Below are 15,465 nucleotides of genomic sequence, written 5' to 3'. Positions count from 1 at the left end.
AAATGACCACCTCCAACGTTTGGTTTATGTTTTATAAGCATTTTTAATTTTATTGCTTAAATCGCATTTTCTCGGCGAGCTGAGCGCTTTTTCTGAATTGTGCCTGTCCCGTCACTCTGGTTAGGTTGGCATCGAAAAAAACGCTCTCGGGTGCTTTAGAGTGCCGAGTTATTCACTGCGCATGAAGAAATGACCACCTCCAACGTTTGGTTTATGTTTAATAAGCATTTTTAATTTTATTGCTTAAATCGCATTTTCTCGGCGAGCTGAGCGCTTTTTCTGAATTGTGCCGCTCCCGTCACTCTGGTTAGGTTGGCATCGAAAAAAACGCTCTCGGGTGCTTTAGAGTGCCGAGTTATTCACTGCGCATGAAGAAATGACAACCTCCAACGTTTGGTTTATGTTTAATAAGCATTTTTAATTTTATTGCTTAAATCGCATTTTCTCGGCGAGCTGAGCACTTTTTCTGAATTGTGCCGCTCCCGTCACTCTGGTTAGGTTGGCATCGAAAAAAACGCTCTCGGGTGCTTTAGAGTGCCGAGTTTATTACTGCGCCTTAAGAAATGACCACCTCCAACGTTTGGTTTATGTTTTATAAGCATTTTTAATTTTATTGCTTAAATCGCATTTTCTCGGCGAGCTGAGCGCTTTTTCTGAATTGTGCCGCTCCCGTCACTCTGGTTAGGTTGGCATCGAAAAAAACGCTCTCGGGTGCTTTAGAGTGCCGAGTTTATTACTGCGCATTAAGAAATGACCACCTCCAACGTTTGGTTTATGTTTTATAAGCATTTTTAATTTTATTGCTTAAATCGCATTTTCTCGGCGAGCTGAGCACTTTTTCTGAATTGTGCCGTCCCGTCACTCTGGTTAGGTTGGCATCGAAAAAAACGCTCACGGGTGCTTTAGAGTGCCGAGTTTATTACTGCGCATTAAGAAATGACCACCTCCAACGTTTGGTTTATGTTTTATAAGCATTTTTAATTTTATTGCTTAAATCGCATTTTCTCGGCGAGCTGAGCACTTTTTCTGAATTGTGCCGCTCCCGTCACTCTGGTTGGGTTGGCATCGAAAAAAACGCTCTCGGGTGCTTTAGAGTGCCGAGTTATTCACTGCGCATGGAGAAATGACCACCTCCAACGTTTGGTTTATGTTTTATAAGCATTTTTAATTTTATTGCTTAAATCGCATTTTCTCGGCGAGCTGAGCACTTTTTCTGAATTGTGCCGCTCCCGTCACTCTGGTTAGGTTTGCATCGAAAAAAACGCTCTCGGGTGCTTTAGAGTGCCGAGTTTATCACTGCGCATGAAGAAATGACCACCTCCAACGTTTGGTTTATGTTTTATAAGCATTTTTAATTTTATTGCTTAAATCGCATTTTCTCGGCGAGCTGAGCGCTTTTTCTGAATTGTGCCGCTCCCGTCACTCTGGTTAGGTTGGCATCGAAAAAAACGCTCTCGGGTGCTTTAGAGTGCCGAGTTTATCACTGCGCATGAAGAAATGACCACCTCCAACGTTTGGTTTATGTTTTATAAGCATTTTTAATTTTATTGCTTAAATCGCATTTTCTCGGCGAGCTGAGCGCTTTTTCTGAATTGTGCCGCTCCCGTAACTCTGGTTAGGTTGGCATCGAAAAAAACGCTCTCGGGTGCTTTAGAGTGCCGAGTTTATCACTGCGCATGAAGAAATGACCACCTCCAACGTTTGGTTTATGTTTAATAAGCATTTTTAATTTTATTGCTTAAATCGCATTTTCTCGGCGAGCTGAGCGCTTTTTCTGAATTGTGCCGCTCCCGTCACTCTGGTTAGGTTGGCATCGAAAAAAACGCTCTCGGGTGCTTTAGAGTGCCGAGTTTATTACTGCGCATTAAGAAATGACCACCTCCAACGTTTGGTTTATGTTTTATAAGCATTTTTAATTTTATTGCTTAAATCGCATTTTCTCGGCGAGCTGAGCACTTTTTCTGAATTGTGCCGTCCCGTCACTCTGGTTAGGTTGGCATCGAAAAAAACGCTCACGGGTGCTTTAGAGTGCCGAGTTTATTACTGCGCATTAAGAAATGACCACCTCCAACGTTTGGTTTATGTTTTATAAGCATTTTTAATTTTATTGCTTAAATCGCATTTTCTCGGCGAGCTGAGCACTTTTTCTGAATTGTGCCGCTCCCGTCACTCTGGTTAGGTTGGCATCGAAAAAAACGCTCTCGGGTGCTTTAGAGTGCCGAGTTATTCACTGCGCATGGAGAAATGACCACCTCCAACGTTTGGTTTATGTTTTATAAGCATTTTTAATTTTATTGCTTAAATCGCATTTTCTCGGCGAGCTGAGCACTTTTTCTGAATTGTGCCGCTCCCGTCACTCTGGTTAGGTTTGCATCGAAAAAAACGCTCTCGGGTGCTTTAGAGTGCCGAGTTTATCACTGCGCATGAAGAAATGACCACCTCCAACGTTTGGTTTATGTTTTATAAGCATTTTTAATTTTATTGCTTAAATCGCATTTTCTCGGCGAGCTGAGCGCTTTTTCTGAATTGTGCCGCTCCCGTCACTCTGGTTAGGTTGGCATCGAAAAAAACGCTCTCGGGTGCTTTAGAGTGCCGAGTTTATCACTGCGCATGAAGAAATGACCACCTCCAACGTTTGGTTTATGTTTTATAAGCATTTTTAATTTTATTGCTTAAATCGCATTTTCTCGGCGAGCTGAGCGCTTTTTCTGAATTGTGCCGCTCCCGTAACTCTGGTTAGGTTGGCATCGAAAAAAACGCTCTCGGGTGCTTTAGAGTGCCGAGTTTATCACTGCGCATGAAGAAATGACCACTTCCAACGTTTGGTTTATGTTTTATAAGCATTTTTAATTTTATTGCTTAAATCGCATTTTCTCGGCGAGCTGAGCGCTTTTTCTGAATTGTGCCGCTCCCGTAACTCTGGTTAGGTTGGCATCGAAAAAAACGCTCTCGGGTGCTTTAGAGTGCCGAGTTTATCACTGCGCATTAAGAAATGACCACTTCCAACGTTTGGTTTATGTTTTATAAGCATTTTTAATTTTATTGCTTAAATCGCATTTTCTCGGCGAGCTGAGCACTTTTTCTGAATTGTGCCGCTCCCGTCACTCTGGTTAGGTTGGCATCGAAAAAAACGCTCTCGGGTGCTCTAGAGTGCCGAGTTTATTACTGCGCATGAAGAAATGACCACCTCCAACGTTTGGTTTATGTTTTATAAGCATTTTTAATTTTATTGCTTAAATCGCATTTTCTCGGCGAGCTGAGCACTTTTTCTGAATTGTGCCGCTCCCGTCACTCTGGTTAGGTTGGCATCGAAAAAAACGCTCTCGGGTGCTTTAGAGTGCCGAGTTATTCACTGCGCATGAAGAAATGACCACCTCCAACGTTTGGTTTATGTTTTATAAGCATTTTTAATTTTATTGCTTAAATCGCATTTTCTCGGCGAGCTGAGCACTTTTTCTGAATTGTGCCGCTCCCGTCACTCTGGTTAGGTTGGCATCGAAAAAAACGCTCTCGGGTGCTTTAGAGTGCCGAGTTTATCACTGCGCATGAAGAAATGACCACCTCCAACGTTTGGTTTATGTTTTATAAGCATTTTTAATTTTATTGCTTAAATCGCATTTTCTCGGCGAGCTGAGCGCTTTTTCTGAATTGTGCCGCTCCCGTCACTCTGGTTAGGTTGGCATCGAAAAAAACGCTCTCGGGTGCTTTAGAGTGCCGAGTTATTCACTGCGCATGAAGAAATGACCACCTCCAACGTTTGGTTTATGTTTAATAAGCATTTTTAATTTTATTGCTTAAATCGCATTTTCTCGGCGAGCTGAGCGCTTTTTCTGAATTGTGCCGCTCCCGTAACTCTGGTTAGGTTGGCATCGAAAAAAACGCTCTCGGGTGCTTTAGAGTGCCGAGTTTATCACTGCGCATGAAGAAATGACCACTTCCAACGTTTGGTTTATGTTTTATAAGCATTTTTAATTTTATTGCTTAAATCGCATTTTCTCGGCGAGCTGAGCGCTTTTTCTGAATTGTGCCGCTCCCGTAACTCTGGTTAGGTTGGCATCGAAAAAAACGCTCTCGGGTGCTTTAGAGTGCCGAGTTTATCACTGCGCATGAAGAAATGACCACTTCCAACGTTTGGTTTATGTTTTATAAGCATTTTTAATTTTATTGCTTAAATCGCATTTTCTCGGCGAACTGAGCACTTTTTCTGAATTGTGCCGCTCCCGTCACTCTGGTTAGGTTGGCATCGAAAAAAACGCTCTCGGGTGCTTTAGAGTGCCGAGTTTATTACTGCGCATTAAGAAATGACCACCTCCAACGTTTGGTTTATGTTTTATAATCATTTTTAATTTTATTGCTTAAATCGCATTTTCTCGGCGAGCTGAGCGCTTTTTCTGAATTGTGCCGCTCCCGTCACTCTGGTTAGGTTGGCATCGAAAAAAACGCTCTCGGGTGCTTTAGAGTGCCGAGTTATTCACTGCGCATGAAGAAATGACCACCTCCAACGTTTGGTTTATGTTTAATAAGCATTTTTAATTTTATTGCTTAAATCGCATTTTCTCGGCGAGCTGAGCACTTTTTCTGAATTGTGCCGCTCCCGTCACTCTGGTTAGGTTGGCATCGAAAAAAACGCTCTCGGGTGCTTTAGAGTGCCGAGTTTATTACTGCGCATTAAGAAATGACCACCTCCAACGTTTGGTTTATGTTTTATAAGCATTTTTAATTTTATTGCTTAAATCGCATTTTCTCGGCGAGCTGAGCGCTTTTTCTGAATTGTGCCGCTCCCGTCACTCTGGTTAGGTTGGCATCGAAAAAAACGCTCTCGGGTGCTTTAGAGTGCCGAGTTATTCACTGCGCATGAAGAAATGACCACCTCCAACGTTTGGTTTATGTTTAATAAGCATTTTTAATTTTATTGCTTAAATCGCATTTTCTCGGCGAGCTGAGCACTTTTTCTGAATTGTGCCGCTCCCGTCACTCTGGTTAGGTTGGCATCGAAAAAAACGCTCTCGGGTGCTTTAGAGTGCCGAGTTTATTACTGCGCATTAAGAAATGACCACCTCCAACGTTTGGTTTATGTTTTATAAGCATTTTTAATTTTATTGCTTAAATCGCATTTTCTCGGCGAGCTGAGCGCTTTTTCTGAATTGTGCCGCTCCCGTCACTCTGGTTAGGTTGGCATCGAAAAAAACGCTCTCGGGTGCTTTAGAGTGCCGAGTTATTCACTGCGCATGAAGAAATGACCACCTCCAACGTTTGGTTTATGTTTAATAAGCATTTTTAATTTTATTGCTTAAATCGCATTTTCTCGGCGAGCTGAGCACTTTTTCTGAATTGTGCCGCTCCTGTCACTCTGGTTAGGTTGGCATCGAAAAAAACGCTCTCGGGTGCTTTAGAGTGCCGAGTTTATTACTGCGCATTAAGAAATGACCACCTCCAACGTTTGGTTTATGTTTTATAAGCATTTTTAATTTTATTGCTTAAATCGCATTTTCTCGGCGAGCTGAGCACTTTTTCTGAATTGTGCCGCTCCCGTCACTCTGGTTAGGTTGGCATCGAAAAAAACGCTCTCGGGTGCTTTAGAGTGCCGAGTTTATTACTGCGCATTAAGAAATGACCACCTCCAACGTTTGGTTTATGTTTTATAAGCATTTTTAATTTTATTGCTTAAATCGCATTTTCTCGGCGAGCTGAGCGCTTTTTCTGAATTGTGCCGCTCCCGTCACTCTGGTTAGGTTGGCATCGAAAAAAACGCTCTCGGGTGCTTTAGAGTGCCGAGTTTATTACTGCGCATTGAGAAATGACCACCTCCAACGTTTGGTTTATGTTTTATAAGCATTTTTAATTTTATTGCTTAAATCGCATTTTCTCGGCGAGCTGAGCACTTTTTCTGAATTGTGCCGCTCCCGTCACTCTGGTTAGGTTGGCATCGAAAAAAACGCTCTCGGGTGCTTTAGAGTGCCGAGTTTATTACTGCGCGTTAAGAAATGACAACCTCCAACGTTTGGTTTATGTTTTATAAGCATTTTTAATTTTATTGCTTAAATCGCATTTTCTCGGCGAGCTGAGCGCTTTTTCTGAATTGTGCCGCTCCCGTCACTCTGGTTAGGTTGGCATCGAAAAAAACGCTCTCGGGTGCTTTAGAGTGCCGAGTTTATCACTGCGCATGAAGAAATGACCACCTCCAACGTTTGGTTTATGTTTTATAAGCATTTTTAATTTTATTGCTTAAATCGCATTTTCTCGGCGAGCTGAGTGCTTTTTCTGAATTGTGCCGCTCCCGTAACTCTGGTTAGGTTGGCATCGAAAAAAACGCTCTCGGGTGCTTTAGAGTGCCGAGTTTATCACTGCGCATGAAGAAATGACCACTTCCAACGTTTGGTTTATGTTTTATAAGCATTTTTAATTTTATTGCTTAAATCGCATTTTCTCGGTTTGCTGAGCACTTTTTCTGAATTGTGCCGCTCCCGTCACTCTGGTTAGGTTGGCATCGAAAAAAACGCTCTCGGGTGCTCTAGAGTGCCGAGTTTATTACTGCGCATTAAGAAATGACCACCTCCAACGTTTGGTTTATGTTTTATAAGCATTTTTAATTTTATTGCTTAAATCGCATTTTCTCGGCGAGCTGAGCACTTTTTCTGAATTGTGCCGCTCCCGTCACTCTGGTTAGGTTGGCATCGAAAAAAACGCTCTCGGGTGCTTTAGAGTGCCGAGTTTATTACTGCGCATTAAGAAATGACCACCTCCAACGTTTGGTTTATGTTTTATAAGCATTTTTAATTTTATTGCTTAAATCGCATTTTCTCGGCGAGCTGAGCACTTTTTCTGAATTGTGCCGCTCCCGTCACTCTGGTTAGGTTGGCATCGAAAAAAACGCTCTCGGGTGCTTTAGAGTGCCGACTTTTTCACTGCGCATGAAGAAATGACCACCTCCAACGTTTGGTTTATGTTTTATAAGCATTTTTAATTTTATTGCTTAAATCGCATTTTCTCGGCGAGCTGAGCACTTTTTCTGAATTGTGCCGCTCCCGTCACTCTGGTTAGGTTGGCATCGAAAAAAACGCTCACGGGTGCTTTAGAGTGCCGAGTTTATCACTGCGCATGAAGAAATGACCACCTCCAACGTTTGGTTTATGTTTTATAAGCATTTTTAATTTTATTGCTTAAATCGCATTTTCTCGGCGAGCTGAGCGCTTTTTCTGAATTGTGCCTGTCCCGTCACTCTGGTTAGGTTGGCATCGAAAAAAACGCTCTCGGGTGCTTTAGAGTGCCGAGTTATTCACTGCGCATGAAGAAATGACCACCTCTGTTAGAGTGGTGCTCACTCTAACTTATTTTGCAAGAACCACTCGGAGACAAGTTAGTCGTTTTGGGCACCTGCAGGCGGAGAGTCCATTCGTCACTGTGCGTACAGCAATGATCGAATGACGTCTGACTCTCGCTTCCCACAAGACCATCTTTATTAAGAGAAAAAGGGTGGGGGTGACAGTAGACTGAATAAACAAGTTAAAGCTCTTGCTTGACCTCTAGGTAAACAGAGCAGGGGATGTTTTACGACATTGTTTAGGATGGGACAGAGTTAGGTGGTTTATTACCGGTTACATACCAACGTAAGCATAAAACTAATCCACCTAAGTTATTTATTACCGGTTATATACATTCCAAGATAATCATAGATCAAGATAGTTTGGAAAACCCTGACATATCCCTCCTGTTTTATCATATGATTATGTGAACCCGATCAATCAAACATAAGTAAGTAAGTAAATATAAAGAAGAATAGCAAAAAACTATAATAAAAAAGATCAATAAAAAACGGAGACGACAGCGGACGGGTTGGGGAGCGTGCAGGGTGAAACACGACAAAAACAACAAACAATGATAGCAACAACTTCCAGTGAAGATGAGGTTTTTCCTCAATACTCCAGTCCAAACTTATTGTGTGGTCTAAAAACCTGCTGGCCGATGTTAAATCGCAGGAAAAGTCTCACACGGTCCCTCTGCCTTAGGCGACCATAATGCTATCAATAAGAAAATATAAATAAAGCCACGATCCGTTCCGAATGAAGTAGGACCCGTCCAATGGTACAGCCATGTTGGCAGGAGAGCCCTTACACCTTGAAATGGCTCTCCCATCCTGGCACACAGCGGTGATGTCCAAAGCTCCCATCCAGTTCCCTCCTGGAGAGCAGTTGTCGTGAATGCATCCGTGGGTCTTGTTTTCTTGGATGAAACACGTGTAGTCCATTCCAGGTAGCGTCCTGGTTTAGGCCACTTGTGGCATCTGTCGTCCTCCAACAGTCACATTGGGATTAATCCAAAATAGTTTGATCACAGATTCATTCCTGCGAGTCCAGGGCGGTAGGGGTAGCGTCACTGACTGACAGTACGGTGTTGATATCAAACTCCTCCCATGAATGCCATACATTTCGCTTCAGTGACATTCATTGCTCTGGCCTCCAAGTGAACTTGTGTGGAGCAAGGGGAGTTTTTGGAAACACAGATAACATCCCCCCTGTGTGCGCGCTCCCACAGTGACCTTCACATACCGGTACCAAGCGTTGGTTTTGTATGGGTTTCTGGGGTCTCATGACCAGTCCTCAAAGTTCTCATCGTGTGACCATCGTTTCCCACGGTCAACATTATCACTTGGTCTGTTCAGATGTGTCCATAGACTATAGCATGCTCCAACCAGAACGCAGCAGAGGATCCACCTGGCATGTGGAGCCCCGTTGCTACTAAGATGACAAGAACACCGAGACATACCCCCGCCTAGCGGAGTTGGGATCGTTGTTCGCAGACTTTGTCACCGTCCCGAAATGAGGGGTCCAGCACTCCTCGTAGCTTGCAGTGGCTAAGGTGAATCCAGTTGGGTCTTTCAGCGATCTTCACTGCGGAGGGGGGTAGTCAGCAAGACTTGGAATGGTCCCTCCCACCATGGCTGGCCCAGTTCCTTCTTTTGATGACCTTGATGTAGACCCAGTCTCCTGGATTGATGGGGTTGTCGACCTGTGAGGAGGAAAGATCAGGCGGCAGTAAATTTGCATTGGACATATCTTTCGGTTTGAGGGACCTGATCATGCTACCTATGTTCTTCATCTGCTTTTTGCAACTCTTGTAGTCAATTGTAATGCCCTTTTTAACGAGGCAGATAGGAGTGTTTGAAAGAAGAGTTTGAGCACTTCCTAATGATTCCTCCTAACCAAAGACCGTTTATGACAGGGGCTTTCCCATTTATTGCCTCCTGTCTTAAAGGAGATTCCCTTATCCATGCCGTCTTCTTCCTAACACAGGTTGTGCACATAAACGCACACACACCGAGCGCGCACCCAAGGCTCAGACAAACGACAACAGCCTGACACAACTTTACAGAGATTACGCACGAACACAGAACACAGACAAAGGGATTCTATACATCTCTCATGTAGCTCCTTTTGATAGAACCTCCTATTGGTAACTGTATAGCGGACTGTTCCGCATATAATCCCTTACTCAACTCCCTTGCTTCTACTTTTCCATGTCGGTGCAGTCGTAAGTGATCCCTACTGCAGTCATTGTCTTGTTAACTGTCGCCTTGTGCGACTCCTATGCATGATTGTGTGAAAGTCAAAAATTTAACGTATCCAACATTCTGACCACCCAAACTCCACCGTGGTGCAACGAATTTACTATTTTATTGAGTAGGTACATTGAGCAACCTAGCTTCCTCTTGACTGAATCCACTTTAGTCCAAATGTCCTATTCTAAAATGTATCTAACTCAATTTCTACTTCTTATGCCTGATGAGCCAAAACATCAGATCTCGCTCTTGTTTCTCTCCGTTTTAGCCTATTTGTTTTGTCCAATCTGTTCAATCTCTGACCATGATGCTTCTCTCTGTAGCTCTACGCATTATTAAATTTTTATCAAATCTCCTCAGTTCTGTCAAACCCAGTGCACAATGAAGCTCCTTTCCACTTTACCCCAAGCCCCACGAAGTTTCAGCACGGAGTGCGATTTGGCCGTTGGACATTTCAAGTCCATATCTTTTGCCGCACCTCACCCTCTCAAGATGGTGTTCTTTTGTTGTTGCTTCAGAGCCAACACATCCATCACTCTCGAATGAGTCCATTGTTCAAATGTCCATTTTGTCTTCAACATTGTGAGTTCCTCCACTTCTCACTGTCTTTTCTCGTCCCCGAGGATGTCGTCTTTTCTCCGGAGTGTACTTGCCCCTTCCAAGCACAACAACAGTCTTTCTTTGTCCTTGCCAAAGGTCAAAGGTGCCTCAAAGCCAGGCACCGTTTTGTAGACGTCCATGGCTGCAGGCAGAGTCTCGGGATTGAGTTTTCAGGGATCCTGGCACTGAGAGTGACAGACTGGGACATCAAACTTGTAACCAAATGTAGCTGCTGCCATCAATTCGCTAGTAACGTTTGTTTACCAAACTTCAAATTCTCCTAGTAACAGCGATCTCGTCTTTATATTGTAAGTCCTGTAAGTCATCCTATTTTCGAGCTACGTTCTGTCCATAGTTCCTATTTAATGAGACAGTACATTGTCTTCAGTATCATTATTTAAAATTAACTCAACGAGGTCTGCGTTCCACATCTAGCCCTGATCTATGTCTTGACCTCTCAAACGTTATTACCTGTGTCATGCTTGCTCAAAAATGTGACTTAGAATATGGTGTTGTGAATTTCCAATCTCCCTGATCAAATTGGATCCCGCTTCTTAGCTCTTCTTTCTCATGCTCCTGTTAGCCCGCAACTATCCAAATTAATAATGTTGTTTTCTTTTAACTGTCTTTCTGTTGAACCTCTAAATCTCTCTTGTTGCTAACCTATCTGCACCAGGAAGGGTCTTAAAGAAAGGACCAACAGATTACTCCCAATATCTCCTCATTATTTATGAGTTAGCCTCCCTTTCCTCACTCGGGTGCATATCTTGTCAGTTGTTAATGGAAACCAGATGTCTCGTGCCAATGAGATCATGGACCAAGGCCCAAACAATCCCGCACGAACCTGACCCGAAACATGACCCGGTCACACTTAGGCTTACTAGTGAGATATACATTGCATGATACCAGAATAGAATTTTACCACAGTATGACACTAAATGTATTAGAAAATCCATATGTCGTAAAGGTTTGTATTATTACTATCTTCCACTATCTGTCCTATTCACTCCCTCCTTCTGAGGCTTGACAACGCCCATGCCTCACACCTTGACAAACGTTTTGGGAGAACGTGTTCTTCACTACATATGATTCCATCATTTAATTTGACTTTCTTTTCAAAACGCTTCTAAATTTCCCAGTTCACACATCTTCTGCATGTGTTACTGGTTCTCCAGTTTTTTTCTCTAGTTAATCATTAATCCAAAAGCTATGTTTTTCATTTTAGCATTCAACTTACTCAAAACCACTCTTTCAGCAAAGTTGCTCTACTAATTTTCCATAGTAGTCGCCAACAGCTTCAACCATTCAACCTGTATTTTCCTATCATTCAAGGCAATCATTCATCAATGCTCATTTGCATCTCACACACAGTCTCCAAAAAGGAGTCTTACCATCACATTGGTCTCAATTCATCCAAGCTCACCACACAACATCCATATACCATTTTCAACTCAAGGTTCCTGATAGAACAATCCACCAAAAAAAAACTCAACTCATAAAAACTGCTGGCAAATTAATCTGAATTTTTCCTTTGTTTTTAAATTTAAAGAACTCAATTTCTCAGATTTAGCTCGCATATAGCAGTTTGTATAATTTTATAACACCATCAATCAATTATTCCTATTAAATGTAGCATTGCAATGTCTTAAATTCACAATTTTGCTTCTTCCAATTCCTGAAAGCATGTTCTGTCGTTTCTTTTTCAAATTTCTCATGAGGGCTCAACACTTAACATGCACTAGTGTGGATCAATTTCTGCTCGCAAACACATTTTTCTCTTTTCCTCTCATTTTTATCTTTCCAAATCGTTTCTGTTCTGCGGTGCAAATTGGATAGACCACAGTCTAACAAATTTCTTTACACTGAAAGTTTAGCCAATCTTCATCATTTTAACACACATGCACAGCTCTCGCGCGCGTAGGGCAGGTCCCAGCACCAATGATTCGTCACAGGCTGGCCATTTCCTGTGGTCGATCATGAGCTAGTCCCTCCCACGCACACAAGGACAGTACATTCTAATTTTTTTTATTTATCTTCAAGTTGCATTCATTTACCACTTGATTTGCAAATTCTAACTTTAGTGTACACACACAATTTGATCTCTGGTCATTTGTCATTGGGCATACAAACAGCATTGTCATACTTCTTGCATGGACAAGAGCTCTAATAATCCAAAAAATGTTCCAATAATCTGACAATGACATGTTTTGCTGTCATATGGGCATCTATTCTTTCTTTCTCTGTATTAGCATGAGGGGTCAAAGGAGAGGAAGCTTGTCATGCTGTAAATGTGACTTTTCCTCTGCCTCTTCCTCTGCCCCTTGACTGGCACCGTTTTTCTTTTTCTAAAACACTCTCTTGACCAGTGTCCACGTTTCCCACAGTTCCAACAGTTGTCAGAATCTGATGGGGGTTTTGAATTATATGGTGGCCTTCGGCCTTGTTGGTCTCTCTCTCTTCCTCTCCCCTTTGGGAACTTTGGGAGAAGATCGTTGTATCTTCATTTAGATCATTATCATCATCTAGATGAAATACATCAGAACATTTGCCTTTTTGGATCACTTTTTCAGCATGCCTGTCCCACTGCATAGTTGTTGTATACAAGTTTTGCACACGAGCGGAATGCCTCTCTTGCTCTTCTGCTTGAGCTGCGGCTGGAGCCGTGGCCGGGACAGTGCGCCTGCGCACTGTGGCCTCATTGTCTTCCGGCCTGACAAACATAGTCGCAGTACTTTTCAACTTTGTCTTTTGGATTTATTCTCTTCTCTCTTGTGAAGCTTTCAACCACAGTCTAGCACAATTCAACTCTCTCTCTTTTCTTTTTCCACTTCAGCATGTATTACATACAATCAAGAAATCTACTCGCCATGAACTCATCTCCTTCAAGAGCTAGAGATTTATCGTTCCTTTTTCTCATCTTAATTTTAATTTTTCCAGTGTTTTTTTTTTTCCAATCTCTTTTTATTTTCTTTGAGGATCCTCAATGCAGGTTTAAATTGACCTTCTAACAAATTACTAGCCTGTGTTATTGCCGTCGATCAATGCTAGAACTGCTTTTTAGTCAATTTATCCTACCAGTCACACATTCAACCACACAAATTTCTTATCCCTGCCTACGCGAAGTCCTCTTTTAAAAATAAAAGAGCTGCTTCATCCGGAGAGGGGACTCTACAACACCCCTTCCTTCCCTGGGAACTAAAGACAACAGTCCTGTTACCCAGCCCTGCCAACGCGAAGTTGTACCCCTTAGAACAGTGGTTGTCAAATGAGGGTACACGGAGGTACATGAGATTTTACAAAAATATATAAAACAGTTTGAAAACCACTGCTCCAGAAGAGCCACTTCATCCGGAGGGGGACTCTACAACACCCCCTCCTTCCACAAGACTTCTTATCTTCTGTCTTGCCTATTTTTATTCCTGTGCACTTTTACTTTTACGCGTTTCACAACCACACAATCCCACAACTTTAGGGCTTTAACTTACTTGTCCCCTGGTTCGTTGCATTTCCGGGTCCCGTCAACCACCTCTGTCAGACGAAGGCAGACATAAGATGCTGGCCCAGCGAAGAAGTTCTCTTCCCAGGACTTTCTTTTCCAGGTCCTCCTAATGGACGCTGGCTTGTCGACAATGCAGCACGTCTTCCTCCGTCAGTCAGATGGCGGGTATGAGGGTCCCGGGTTTCGGCACCAAAATGTTAGAGTGGTGCTCACTCTAACTTATTTTGCAAGAACCACTCGGAGACAAGTTAGTCGTTTTGGGCACCTGCAGGCGGAGAGTCCATTCGTCACTGTGCGTACAGCAATGATCGAATGACGTCTGACTCTCGCTTCCCACAAGACCATCTTTATTAAGAGAAAAAGGGTGGGGGTGACAGTAGACTGAATAAACAAGTTAAAGCTCTTGCTTGACCTCTAGGTAAACAGAGCAGGGGATGTTTTACGACATTGTTTAGGATGGGACAGAGTTAGGTGGTTTATTACCGGTTACATACCAACGTAAGCATAAAACTAATCCACCTAAGTTATTTATTACCGGTTATATACATTCCAAGATAATCATAGATCAAGATAGTTTGGAAAACCCTGACAACCTCCAACGTTTGGTTTATGTTTAATAAGCATTTTTAATTTTATTGCTTAAATCGCATTTTCTCGGCGAGCTGAGCGCTTTTTCTGAATTGTGCCGCTCCCGTCACTCTGGTTAGGTTGGCATCGAAAAAAACGCTCTCGGGTGCTTTAGAGTGCCGAGTTATTCACTGCGCATGAAGAAATGACAACCTCCAACGTTTGGTTTATGTTTAATAAGCATTTTTAATTTTATTGCTTAAATCGCATTTTCTCGGCGAGCTGAGCACTTTTTCTGAATTGTGCCGCTCCCGTCACTCTGGTTAGGTTGGCATCGAAAAAAACGCTCTCGGGTGCTTTAGAGTGCCGAGTTTATTACTGCGCCTTAAGAAATGACCACCTCCAACGTTTGGTTTATGTTTTATAAGCATTTTTAATTTTATTGCTTAAATCGCATTTTCTCGGCGAGCTGAGCGCTTTTTCTGAATTGTGCCGCTCCCGTCACTCTGGTTAGGTTGGCATCGAAAAAAACGCTCTCGGGTGCTTTAGAGTGCCGAGTTTATTACTGCGCATTAAGAAATGACCACCTCCAACGTTTGGTTTATGTTTTATAAGCATTTTTAATTTTATTGCTTAAATCGCATTTTCTCGGCGAGCTGAGCACTTTTTCTGAATTGTGCCGTCCCGTCACTCTGGTTAGGTTGGCATCGAAAAAAACGCTCACGGGTGCTTTAGAGTGCCGAGTTTATTACTGCGCATTAAGAAATGACCACCTCCAACGTTTGGTTTATGTTTTATAAGCATTTTTAATTTTATTGCTTAAATCGCATTTTCTCGGCGAGCTGAGCACTTTTTCTGAATTGTGCCGCTCCCGTCACTCTGGTTAGGTTGGCATCGAAAAAAACGCTCTCGGGTGCTTTAGAGTGCCGAGTTATTCACTGCGCATGGAGAAATGACCACCTCCAACGTTTGGTTTATGTTTTATAAGCATTTTTAATTTTATTGCTTAAATCGCATTTTCTCGGCGAGCTGAGCACTTTTTCTGAATTGTGCCGCTCCCGTCACTCTGGTTAGGTTTGCATCGAAAAAAACGCTCTCGGGTGCTTTAGAGTGCCGAGATTATCACTGCGCATGAAGAAATGACCACCTCCAACGTTTGGTTTATGTTTTATAAGCATTTTTAATTTTATTGCTTAAATCGCATTTTCTCGGCGAGCTGAGCGCTTTTTCTGAATTGTGCCGC

General features: G+C 42.6%; 1 long non-coding RNA gene across 1 annotated transcript; it reads right to left on the bottom strand.

The window, feature by feature from the left end:
- Window positions 1-7,361: 7,361 nt before the first annotated feature.
- Window positions 7,362-14,247, bottom strand: LOC133147109 (uncharacterized). Its single transcript, XR_009711511.1, has 2 exons — window positions 13,642-14,247; window positions 7,362-9,006 (listed from the first exon to the last, which is right to left on the bottom strand). It is a non-coding gene; the product is annotated as an uncharacterized LOC133147109 (long non-coding RNA).
- Between the last annotated feature and the right edge of the window lie 1,218 nt (window positions 14,248-15,465).

This window comes from Syngnathus typhle, unplaced genomic scaffold (genome assembly GCF_033458585.1).
Source record: "Syngnathus typhle isolate RoL2023-S1 ecotype Sweden unplaced genomic scaffold, RoL_Styp_1.0 HiC_scaffold_29, whole genome shotgun sequence".
Taxonomy (NCBI): Eukaryota; Metazoa; Chordata; class Actinopteri; order Syngnathiformes; family Syngnathidae; genus Syngnathus; species Syngnathus typhle.
Note: the sequence above shows the minus strand (reverse complement) of the source record. Positions and strands in the feature narration are given on the sequence as shown.